This window comes from Phasianus colchicus, chromosome 6 (assembly GCF_987193195.1).
Source record: "Phasianus colchicus chromosome 6, bPhaCol1.hap1.1, whole genome shotgun sequence".
NCBI lineage: Eukaryota > Metazoa > Chordata > Aves > Galliformes > Phasianidae > Phasianus > Phasianus colchicus.
Genome location: NC_143441.1, coordinates 31,555,454 through 31,568,259, shown reverse-complemented (window position 1 = coordinate 31,568,259; position 12,806 = coordinate 31,555,454). Strand labels below are relative to the sequence as shown.

At 40.3% G+C, this 12,806-nt stretch overlaps 1 protein-coding gene across 4 annotated transcripts in view; it reads left to right on the top strand.

Moving 5' to 3' along the window:
- Positions 1 to 10,989, top strand: part of CDK14 (cyclin dependent kinase 14) — a 308,561-nt gene extending 297,572 nt beyond the window's left edge. For all 4 annotated transcript variants that reach the window (XM_031614434.2, XM_090142825.1, XM_090142826.1 and 1 more), the window contains one exon: positions 6,796 to 10,989. The gene's annotated coding sequence lies outside the window, so the exon portion shown is untranslated. The remainder of the gene's footprint in view (positions 1 to 6,795) is intronic.
- The last annotated feature ends 1,817 nt before the right edge of the window (positions 10,990 to 12,806 follow it).

The window sequence follows — 12,806 nt, the reverse complement described above, 5'->3', positions numbered from 1 at the left end:
TATATTCTTTTGTTAAATTTAACTGTATTTGTGTAATTTGAACTGTTGGTGGCTCTAACTAAAATTGGGCACTCATTTGGGGAGACATTCTAAACCCAAAGGCTAGAATGTAAAACAAAATCTCAGTTATGAAACAGAAGTTGCAGGGGGATAAAGTGAATTACCTACGGGGACATTCAGTAGCGAAGTCAGATCTTGGTTTCCTGCTTCTCAGCTCCATATCCACTGACCCACTGGCTGTTCACCTTTACTAAGGTTATGCCATGTTGTTTACTTCAGTGTATATACACTCATAAAATTGGTTTGTTCATAAATTTGTTTCTATTCCAATATTTATTTTTGGACTGGTGTGCAGTCCTCATCCAGCACTCAACTCTTTCAGGGTCATCCCCTCATCCACTCCGGCAGCAGGCAGTGATCCTGTGGTCACCTTCTCATGCAAATTACTTTGTCTGGAGTTGCAGTGATCTGCACAAAGCCCATCTGGGAAAAAAAATTGCAGGAAAACATATTCTGAAGACAATGAGGTGTTTATATAGAATCTATATTCTGATTCATACATGAGCAGTGTATGAAAGAATAGACAGCAGTATCCATGGCAGAAGATACAGTCTGGTAGATCCAGCACATACAAGAATAAAAACACAGGAAATCCATACACAGTAGAAAAGAGCTAGGAAAGGGAACAGACAAAAGCATCAGTAAATGCTTTGTTAGTTGTTTTTCAAGTGTGGTTTACTTTTGTTGACTGTTAGCAGTTGTTTTTATGATGTGTAAGTATCCCATGCAGTACTGTGTTCTATGAACAGCCAGCATTTACTGTGATAACTGAGAGGTGTCAGCTGAACATTCAGTGAGATTTAATGTTATTGAATAAATGTAAAGCAAATTTTAAAAGGTGCATGTAAATAGTGAAAGGTGAGAATGTCCTCTCTTTATACTGTGCCAAGATAAGAAAAAGAATTGGAAGTCACATTCATGTTGCATTTAGCAAAGAAGGTTATAACTGATATTTTTGCCACACTGGTATCTCACCCATGTTAAGCTAAGGCTTCTTTAATACTTTTCCTACTGCAAAATCTTGAGACAATATCAACACATGCTTCCTCATAAGCTGAAATTAAATTGACTTATTAATTCACCTTCATTAAACTCCTAAATATTCCTTTATAACCACATCTCAGAGATGTTCATTTCTGTGCTATTTTAGAAGTAATATAAATTCACCATTTTCTCTGTGTGTTACAATATGTTTGAGTTGAGGAATCACATATCAACCTGCAGCAAAGAATATTTTCCTCCAACACTTCTCAAGTTGTTAAAAAAAAAAAAAAGCACCGTAGTTTTTCTAGTGTCTTTTTTTTTTTTTTTTTTTCCCTTTTAAATAAATTTTTAATGACAGCCTTAAGTCTTACCTCTCCAGCTTGGGTAACTAGACAAAACCAAAGCCCAGCAGAAAGCAATTGTAGCAATCTTATATTTAGCCTTAGTGAACAGTGTTCCTCAGGAACCACAAACAAGGTGCAGTCCATTGAAGAAAAGCTTTCAACAAAGCTAGGCAGCGCACTGAAGACCTCTGAAGATATGCAGAGAAACTTTACAGGCAGCAGTCTGCTGAGCTTTGTCCATGGGGTAATCCAGAGCCTGAGCTAACAGTACTGCAGATCATTTATTTTTCATATATTAGAACAATTGCTTTGCTGTTATATCTCACAGAACTAAAAGTTCCCACAGAAAGACAGTAATTCCATATTCTAAAGCATATACTCATAGAAATATTTTTTAGCACCTGCATTTTCAACACATGCTCATATGTATGTGTTATTTGCACACTTGTGTACGTATATTGCAGACAGATATAAAATGTGTATGTGTGTACCTATGTATATATAGATCTGAAGGGGAAAAAGAATTTATGGGAGGCTGGCTGGATTTAATTTGTCTGCTTGTATTTAGCACTTAAGGGCTTATATACTCAGTTTGCTCAAAAGAGTGAAGAAGTACTCCTTGCTTATGCCTCAAATCAGAAATGCATGAAGTGCAGCTGCAGAGATAATACATTCTCCCCAAAGGCTTTGGCTGAGCAAATTAGGTGTCAATGGGGTGCCTGCGCAGGCAGTACTCTCTCTAATTAGTCTCTTGAGCCTAGTTGGTGGCGGGTATAAAATGATCTAATCAATTGGTCTGTGTCTGATGGTACGTGTAAAAATCCTGGCAGGCAGAGCTGTCTCCCACAGGTCACTCACCTGCACAGCGGGAACGCTCATTTTCATTTTTCATCTCCTCCATCACATGATGCTGACAGTTGGTTTTAAGAAAACGGAATCCAAAAAAATATCTGGTTCATAGGGCATGTAGGTCACAATAAAATTGCATTATGGGTATTGGTGATCCAATTAATTAATATTTATAGCAACGAATTGCATGCAGATATTACTCGAGTGCAAATAATATTGATAATGTTTGGTTGGCTTTTTAAAATGACTTCTGTAATGAAGAGAGGAACAAAAGCTGTAGGGGAAAAATCACCTGTTAATAGCGTACTTCTTTTAGAGGGGATGAATGGTATCTGCGGCGTGTATATATCTGGTGGAGGGAGAGAATGAATATATTGTTGATGATCTTAAATACCCCACGTTTCAGCTCACACGAATGCAGCATCTCCAGCTGTCAGCTCACATTTTGCTTTTAAATCTGGTGTTGTAGAATGAATACTCTTATAATAATGCTAAATCAGCTGCAACATAAATAGACCTGCACTCTGGGTATGCTTTGCATGTTAAGGACACTGCGAGAGCACAGCTCCACCCAATTTTATAATTTATACAGAAATTAAAAGCACCTAGAGAAGGATGCTGATGCTGCCAAAAAGGGCATGTATTGAATTGGTGATTTGCATTTTTAAAGGAAATAGCATTCTTTTATTAATTAAAATAATGGAAAATATTTGGGATCTGAGGGCCATTGAGTCATCGTCCTCTGCCTCATATGCTGAGTGCATGATTAATGTTTAAATTATAAGCTTTGGTATCCTTTGTTACATCAAGAGCTCCTATATTCTGACACTGGCCGCTACCATTTTAAGGTGGATGAACACCTTACTTTATCCCACTTAGGATCTGTGCCAAGCAGGATGTACGCAGCAGATGATTTCTCTAGATAACAAATATACAACTGAGTTATTTGATTTAGGTAGCTTGATATATATATATATATTTTTCTTTCAAGCGCATCATTACCTTGCTTGTAATCTTCCAGTGGGTTCAGTAAGACATCATGAAAATCAAAACTGCCTGGACCAGTTGTAAAAAAGAGTATGAGTTTATTTTTAAGGTGGTCTGTTTCAGGGCCCTTATTTCTTTCTTTCTTTTTTTTCTTCTTTTTCTTCTTCTTCTTCTTTTTTTTTTTTTTTAGAAGGGAGATCTGAAAGAACCCTATTTTGCTCTTGGGAAATCACAAGTTGTAAATATTCCATTTAACAATTTATGCTTTTATAAGCAAAGCTGTGACCAGAGGCCATAAACACAATCTGCCAAGTCACAAAGCTAAACTTTGATTTGGCTTGATCGGGAAAATGTATTAAATTCTAAGCAAGGGTATTTCTAAAATACATCTTTAAAAAATGCAAACATGGAATACTAGGCCATCTGGGGACTGAACAGCAGCACTGTGTGGCGAGCCTTGCTTCAGGAACTGCCTCAGGTCCTGCTTCTGTGAACAACCCATGCTTCAGTTCAACAACCTCACTGGAGAAACAATGCTTTTTTTAATAAAAAGCCTGGTTCCCACCAATCTACAATTTCATGTTTGTTTTACTGTGGATTTTCTGCTGTGGACAAATAGAGACCCTCTTCTTCCTCCAGTGTAGGGCGGTGTCTACGGATGTGACACAGCAAGTCTTGTTGTAAGGCAGACAAAAAGGGAAGGAGGTCCTCTGCCCCGTGGCACAGTGGTTATAGCACATCCCTAACAGGACCTCGCTGTGTCAACTCCTTCCTCTGCCTCAGGACAGGTGAACCTCTGTTCCCCATTTCCCAGGAGGAGGCATTAACCACAAGGCAGAGGGAAAGGATTTCACCTGTTGACTCCACTTGGAATCATCAATAAGCATTCAGTGAACTGGGGACTCCACTGAAAGCATTATGTATTCCCCAGCAAATGTATTCCTAACCACTGGGCCTGTTCCTGTAAGGATTTTAAACAAAGCAGATCTGCCTTAGCGGACAAAACTCAGGGTTCAACATCAGAACCACCTGGCCATTGGGGTGCTGTTGAGAGCAGCGGGAGGGCTGTGTGCAAGCCCTGAATGGGGCAGGGGAGTGCATCTTCAGAGAGATGGGGATCACCAGCCATGCTCTGGTTCTGCTTGCGCTCTGTTTTCCAGTCTTCCCCAGACAGATCCACTTGGGAAATTCGGAATTAAATCACATTTCTTTTTTCCACTGAGTTTCCTGTTTGATCTCAGCCTTGTTCTGCATTGATGCTGGCAGCAGTTGCACTATGCTAGGGTTATTCCCTGTATTAAATGGTGGCAGCTTTGTTTATTTCTAGGGAAGCTTTTAGCATTACAGGGATTGATTCTGAATCTTCAAGCTTCTGATGAAGGAATTCCCCATCTCTGAGGCTCAAGGCCTGCTCTTGGCTTGGTAACGTGTGATCAGCTTTGCCTGCAGAGCCATACTTTAAGCCAGAAAATGATTGGTGAATTTTAGCATATCCCCGGGAGAAGTGTAATGCTGGCCTCCTTTGGATAGTGCCTTGAGGTCAACTGATAGAAAAGTCAACTGATAGAAAGAAAAAGCTCTCTGTAATTAATGTAATTATCTAATTAAGATCCAATTTTCATCAAAGCTGAGGAGTTTGGTAACTCTTAGAGAAGCTTCTTCGTCTTTTATCAGTTAGTACTTGTCCTTAATGTTACAGCAGCATTATGGCAAGCTCTGGAACTCCAGCAGTTTGGGCTTTAGCCTGAAATCAAGCACTTGTCCTATGTCTGTGCAGACCCAGCTTTCCAAACATCAAGTTTCCTCCTTTTTAAGGGGGGCTCTAAACTGGTTATCCCCCAAAAGTATTGTGGTTTGGTTTGGTTTTATCTTATTTGCTCTGTTCTTGTGGGTTTTTTTAAGGAAGGAGGATGTAGAATTTGGCAACAGTGTCAACCATGTTTCACCAGTAAGCAGCAGTGAATCTCAGCATGTTCCAAATATTGCTTTTCGTTTTGAGTTTATGAAGAGTAAACTAAACTCTAATTTATTCCTTGAAACAAGATTTATTGGGGCTTCAGCCAGACTCCTTGGCCCTGGGGACTTTCATGTGGAACAGACATTCCAGAGGCATTTGGGAAACAACCCAAGCAGGACTCAGGAGGTGGCAGACCAAGCTCCAGGAGATGCTGCCGTGCATCATTAAGAACAGGCTTTTGTTAATCCAGTTCAGGAGTTCTGGCACTTGAAGGGCAGAAGAAGAGCTCTCGAGAACCACGACAGGAATGCTGCATACTATGAAAGTCAGATGTAGTGTAGAGATTAGGCTGTTTTGATGAAAGCCACAATTAAAATTTTATGCTTGAAACTGATGCCTTGTTTTTCTCCTGTTTTTGAAATGAGGGCTAGACTAGGTTCACTGGCACCTGCATTGAGTTTGATTTAAATAGTTCTAGGACATGCTAATACGAACCAGTTCTAAGCTCAATGAATATTTAATTTTAAGTTTTCTTTTAATTAAGTGCTAAAATTTCTCCATATCTGACTGTCTTCCTGAAACTACATTTTAGAAAGGTTTTGAAAATCTCTGTAAAACAAAAACATTTTGAACTTCATAAAACTACCGAATTTCTCAACATTATCAGAAAATGCAGTCCCACTTTATTACTTGGCATAGAATTCTACCTGAACATTTATTAAGAGCTAAGTATGTTAATTATAAAATCCTTCCAATGGCTCCAGTCTATCTAGCCTTCGTTTAGCCCTCACCGAGCTGGTCCTGCAGTTGTTAGTTTTGTTTTAAAGTAATGCTTCCCATGTTGTTGGCCTGCCTCCTGCTTGGTGTAAATCTCAGGGACACCACAGTACATCCTTGTAGGTCCAGTCACTGCACCGAGCCTCTATAGCCAGGAACCACTAGCAGAGAGAAAGGCAATGTAAGCAAAGCTCTTGGTGCAATGTTTACTTTCTGTATATAAAAGGAGAGGTTTTTGTTATCTTTTTTATAAACAGAAGAACACCCAACTAAAGGTGTTTGAATGTAGTGTGCCATGTTGCTCTGTAATTCGGCAGTGTTTACAAAAGTGACATTACTGTGAGGTACCTCCAATAACTCTTGGGAAGTGAAGCTGAGGAAACCTTTCCACAATCTGGTCACAAGTGTTCCTGTGAAGCTGAAAGGGCAAAAAGAGCTTGTAAACTCCCAAAGCCTTGTCAGCAGCATTCAGTAACCTTCCTTTGCATTCTTGGGGTGTGACCACCTTTAGAAGAGCTGACAGTCTATATATAGCTGCCTGTAATTTCCATGGAGAATGTGAGCACTGATGGCACCTCTGAAGATTAGCACTTGGGACAGATAGAAGTGAATATGGATAAATATATCTCACTTAGGCAACCAGCACCATGAAAACATCAGTGTTCTAAGCTCGTTTTCTTGAGGTTCCAGCTCTAAAAGTGCTTTGGATGTTTGTCCTTCGCTCTGAGCTGGTGTCTTCAGAACTGGCTTTGGACTAATCTGTTATATGCCAAGTAAAAAAATCAGTTAAAAATGCAAGTCATGAAGCTTATTATAATTTATATTGTTTCCTTACAGGATTAAATTTACCAGTTTGGAGGAGGGAAACAAAAACCTAATGAGGAGGCCGACACCAGGAAGGAACCATGGCCTGTTTCCTTTCTTTCTCTATGGTGGATTTCATTCAAAAGAAAATTGAAGCTGGCAAGACCCTGTTTTCCCCTGCAATTTATTTAAAACCTTGCACGCATTTTGGATACCTTGTGATTTCAGAGAACTATGTGAAGATTAAGCTTTTGCTTACTGATACATGGCATGTACTCTTTCAGTCTTTTGTGTTTGATTTTGTTTGATTTTCCACTGCAGCGCTGCATCTTTGTAAGGATTTTTATGCTTTCACCAGCAATGTCTTAAATACATTAAGACAACACATTTGGTGTTCACACTTCTTCAGTAATGACTGTACAAAAAAAGCCAGCGGTGGCATAAAGGACTGTGCTTTCTTTGAGAGTCGTGCACATATTGCAACCAATGGGAAGACTATTTCTGCCAGAGCAAGCCTGACTTGGGCTGACAGTTACAACGCCTTGCCACTATTCCTGAAGTGGTGTTGGGTTCTTTCTTTTCTCATTGTATCCTCAGACCACTTATATCCATTTTAAAAACATGGCAATAACCGCATGTTTACTTCAGCACTCTGAATTTGGTTACTCTGCTTAGGCTATGTAGCATGCCAGTTTTGGAAATAGGCCTGTGAGAAAGACAAAGCGAAAATGAGATGCGCTCAGCTGACAGATATACAACAAATTCTTTATGGTTTTTTTTTTTTGCCTTTTTGAGTATTTCTTTCTTTTGTGGGTCTTGGCTCACATCTCCATGTTTTTCCTCATGCTGTTTACCTTTTGGAATGTTTTCCTGAAAAGAAAAAAGAGATTCTGAAGCGATTCTGTTTAATTCAAGATTCTAAGGTACAGAGAATTTTTGTTGAATGAGCCGTTAAGTCTATGTGTTATTTTGCTGCTTACGAAGCGAGAGTTTTCCTTATCCCACATGGTTTGCTGTTCCACACCAAAGCACTTTTCAAATTATTTTCTATAGGTATCCCGATCTGATTGGAAGGCACTACCAGATGATGTGTCTTTAAATCGCTTTTCTGAATGAATCATTCAAATGCAAACTTTGCAAGAAACAAAGCTGTGTGATTTTAGGCGAGGAAGCCCCTGCCACATTGTGGCTGGGGAGCACATTGTGTTCAGGGGTGGATAAAACTGCCCTGATCATATACAATGCTTTGCATTCAGAAAGAGCAGGGCACGATGCAAAAACCGCTGTTGAGTTATGCTACTGCTCAGACAGAACCGCTTGCTAGGCAATATTATTCTACACATAAATTTGACATCCCTTGCTTGCTGGATGCATTGAATTACATTTTTAAGAAGTGCGGTAACACTTGGGTTAGCTTTCAGTGTTTAAAAGAAGGGGGAAAGGATTTGTGCTACTGCCATCTTATTAAACTCCAGCAGTGTTTAATAAGAAAAGAACACCCAATAAGGCAAATCCTCGAATGCTCAAGTAGCTACGAAAGGCCTCTTAATGAACTAGCATATGAGTCTACACTTTCAAAGAGTTGAACCATGGAAATATTCTCAATATTTGCACAGCCATTAAAACACAGTTTCCCCCAATGACATCTCTCTTTCAGGATCTGGTAAAAGCCATCTGAAAGCCACTTTCAGTCACAATCCTATTTAGAAGTTACTACAGTTTTCCTCCTGTATTTAAGAGGGGGAAAAAAGTGACCACTGAACTTCTGACTTTATCACACACTGAATCTGCCTTACACGTGGTTTGTTTGGCTTTCATGTTTCTTTTTTTGTAAGAGAAAAATCTTTTATACATTATCTTTGCTACTGAAACGCTGTGCAGTTTGATGATTGAAATTAGCTATTTTTAGAAAAAAAAATCATGCTGCAAAAAAAATCTGAAGAATTTTTGAAAATGTAAGATTTCAATTAGGAATATGAAGGTAGTTTCACAGATACATCTACTGGGCAGCTTAAATTGGGAGGCACACAGTTATGCTGCTCAGCTAAACATCTGAAGGTTTAACATAGAGACTGATTCCCTAACTGTTCCCACAAGCCCAGCATATTGCTGTCCATAGTGAATCATGTCATGTTTGCTTATGGTGTGTGTGTGTGTGTGTGTGTGTGTGTGTGTACACACACATACGTGTGAGATTATCTTCTCTGCTCCATTCCCACTTTTAAGCAACCACTGAAATAATTGGTCCACAAATCTTCAAACACAGTTGCCCAAAGCACACAGACATCTGGGTTCCTCAACAGTAACTTGAACTTCAGTAGTAGTGGGTCTGTCTTGGTCACTGATCAGTTAAGGAATGACCCGAATCTCTTGAGCACCTCCTTTCTGGTTCTTCCGACTGCCTTTGGTGACACAGGCTTGCAGGTGTCACCTGCGGAGGTCTTTCTCCCTGCTCTAAGGGGACCTGCTGCTGCACATTATTCTTCTGGATTGTGAAATCTTCTGGGAAACCTGAATTTTTATTTTATTTTATTTTGAGAAAATGGGAGTACCTTTATGCAGAGAATGGACTGTACAGCCTTTTTTTCCCTTTTTTTCCCTGTTTGTCATTTTTGTGCTGTCCTGCATCAGCAACCTGACAGACCCCCTCAGTTAGAATCCCATGGCAGTCATCCCACCTCTCCAGCATCTTGCAGGTTTCCACCACAGCCCTGTTCAGTGCTGATGAATGGGCTTTTTAAACCCCATCAATATGTCCTTGAGACAGAGTCAGGGAATATCAGTAGCACTGCCCTCTTTTATTCTCATCCTTCCCAAACCAGTTCCCTGCAGAATATTCAAAGGGACAAGAAAACAATCAGCCTGGTCTTCCAGACATGCTGCAGGTCTTGGGAATACAGAGTTTCATGCCATCAACAGTCAAAAGTTAGTTTAAATGGATGGTATTCTGTGGGGCTCTCAAGGACTGTGGTCCTTGAGAAACTGTGGGGCTCACCTGGAGCTGACAGCCGTCAGCAGTGTAATTTTTGTTTTCTTGCCTGAGCCCCAGCAGATCCTTTCTGATGATACTGAGAGGATATGGCTCAGCTGCAAGAGGAACGAGCAGCCACAGGGCAGCAGTAGGCAGATAAAAGTAGGAGGGCGTATTCTGACTCTGTGCAATATCAGGTGAACAAGGAAGGGAAGGTGGTGATAGAGATGGCCTGTGTGATACAGAGATTCCTTACAAGTTCACATGCACAGAACCCAACTTTATTACAAGTGAAGCACCTGGAGACGGCTTGGTCCCACTCCAGATGGGATCAGCTGAGCTCCAATCCACATCCAGCAGGCACAGCACCAGGCAGGACACTCCAACACTCAACATTACATTGCTGTATGACATCCCGGGTCATTGAGTCCTTCCAGTTCTCACTATTGTTTTTGAACAGGATCATGTTTTAGGACAATGCCAGTAAATGCAACACTGAAAATTCAGTCAGCAGTAGACACTGGGGTTTCCATTTTCTCTTTGTTGTGTGGAGATTATGGACTTCAGACTCTTGTGGAAGAGGGTACGGTAATAAATTCCCTTTGGCTGGAGGGTGACATCTACCCCTATGTGCTCTATGTCAGTGCACACAATTGAATGTGTAGTCAATGCTCCAATATGCTCATACACAAAATACTCATCTGTGAATATAACTGGGTTTTGTAATCTTTGTTATATAAAACATTCGGGCTGTACAGACTAGGGAGCAAAACACTGACATCCCATATAAATAGAATTATGTTGCATTACTGAGCATAACAAAACTCTCCCCTACCAGCAGTTAAGTGGAGTGACCGTATGTTACTGCCTTGCATTTTTCACGTGAGCAAAAAATCTAAAAGTGAAGGATGCACTAAAAATTCCCATCCCCCAAAATGCATTTCAATGGTGCTGCATACAAAATCCCAGCTTGCCAGGTTCCACGCGGGTTTCGTATGGTGCACTAAGAGGTGTTCTTTTTTTAACAAATAAAAAGGGAGGGCTGGTACATGAAAACAATGTTAATGTAATTAAATATATATATATATATATATATACTTCAGAAGAACAGCATAGTAAGCAGTACAGTAAATAAATGTTGCATTATTTGTTACACCTTGTAATTTGTCTGTATTATGAAAGATGTAATGGTTTGTCAGCTATAACTGTTGTTTTTTCTTGTAACATCATATTGAATAAAGTGTAGCAGAATCTCTTTCCTCCTTTGTATATGCGGTGTAGACCTAAATAATGGAATAAAGCCTTTCTTTTCTGTTTTGTTCTACAGCAAATGAATAAGAGATGGTTGTAAACAACAGATTTTTATGAAATGGAAAGCACCCAGAAGCAGACAGGCACCAATTCAGCCAAACACGTGAGCTTTATCAAAACTAGCAGGCTACATGGGGCAAGGCTCTGTGCACAGCACACTTCTGTCTGTGCTATTTACTTAGTTCACCGTCTGGTGTCTCTTTCCATGCCTTGTATCCCTGTGTGACAATATAGGTACAGTACACTGGCATTTAACTGAAGGTGGTAGAAGGGACAGTTTTCTGCCAAATTTGAATCTGTCTTTGTACAGAGAATGAACTCTGGTTTATTGCAGCTTCTCTTGAAATAAAGACCTGAGAATTCTGGTGGAAAATTATTTAAAGCACAGTTTTTTCACAGCCTTGATACAGGAGCTGGATTTACACCTGCTTACTGACTGCTTATTTATCTCAGTCAATAAGAAAGTGCTGCTTGGGTTCTTAACTCAGTTTATTTGTGCATTACAGCTTTCAATAGGCAAGTGCTCACATACAGGGTATATAATCAATATGCACCTTCGGTTCTTTCCTTTCCATTACTTCTAGCTTTTTGATATCAACATCCTGTTAAGACCTATTTTTAGACAATGCACATTAAATCGATGCATCTTGCACAGACTTGATGGGAATATTTGACTGAAATGTCAGAATATGCTCTTTTAGCAAATGCAGGAGTCTGTAGGACTCTTGTCAGTTTTAACATCACTTTGGTCTGCATGGGGGAGGGCTGGATGCTTGTGCTGGAAGCTACCAGCCTAGAGAATGGATAGAGGAGACCAAAGTTCTGGTCTTGGCTCTGTCCAACTAGGAATAATTGAAGATAAAATGTTAGTGTTTTTAGGGCTAAGGCAATGTAGGCTGGCTGCCATCTCCCAGGTTTTGCATGAGTAGCATCACGTTCTGTCCCAGCTCCAACGGCAAAACTCTTCAGGAAGTTAATCCCCAGTTTTAAATCTAGTTGTCACGAAATAACATCAGCTACACCCAAAGGAATTGCACCAAAAAACAAACAAACAAACAAAACCCCAAAAATCAAAACAAAACAAAACCACCCAAGGAAATGTGTGTGTTTGTCTATTTCGAGCTTACCTCCTGATCTCACTGACCACGGCACATTTGGGGTGTTGCCTTGCCACAGCCTCGATGAATGCCTTGTGCTTGCAGTTCTGTAGCTGATTTGTTTGGCACTCCTGACTCACTACCTGTGTGACAACTTTACCCTACAAATCTCTCAAATACAAATGAGGACCAGGAATTATTACTGAAAAAGCTTTGTATGTTTGAGCACTGGGTACCAGGAAGCACATTCGAAGTGAGCTTTTAATTATGTAGTATAATCCTTAAAACCGTCTCCTGACCCCCTTGGCTGCACTCCGAGCCTCTTTAGCCCCAGGGTTTTCTTTCCAAGCTGGCCTGGCTGCTGCAGCGAAGCAAGAGATGCATTTACCACAATAGCAGCCTCCCCTCCCCCGGCAGAAGAAAAACCAGGGGGAAGGTGTTGGAGCAACCTTCTGCCACTAGGTTAACACACACAGTTTCTAAATAATGCCTTTCGTTGTAAACCTTTGCAAAGTAAACCCTGCAGCAGCGGAAGGGCTTGCTGCTACCAGTGGGGGGTGGTGTTATGGACATTAGATTTGAGAAGCTTATATAACACATGGGCGAGGATAAAGGGATACAAATCAGAGAGAAAAACCTGAAGAGATTAAAAAAAAAAAAAAAAA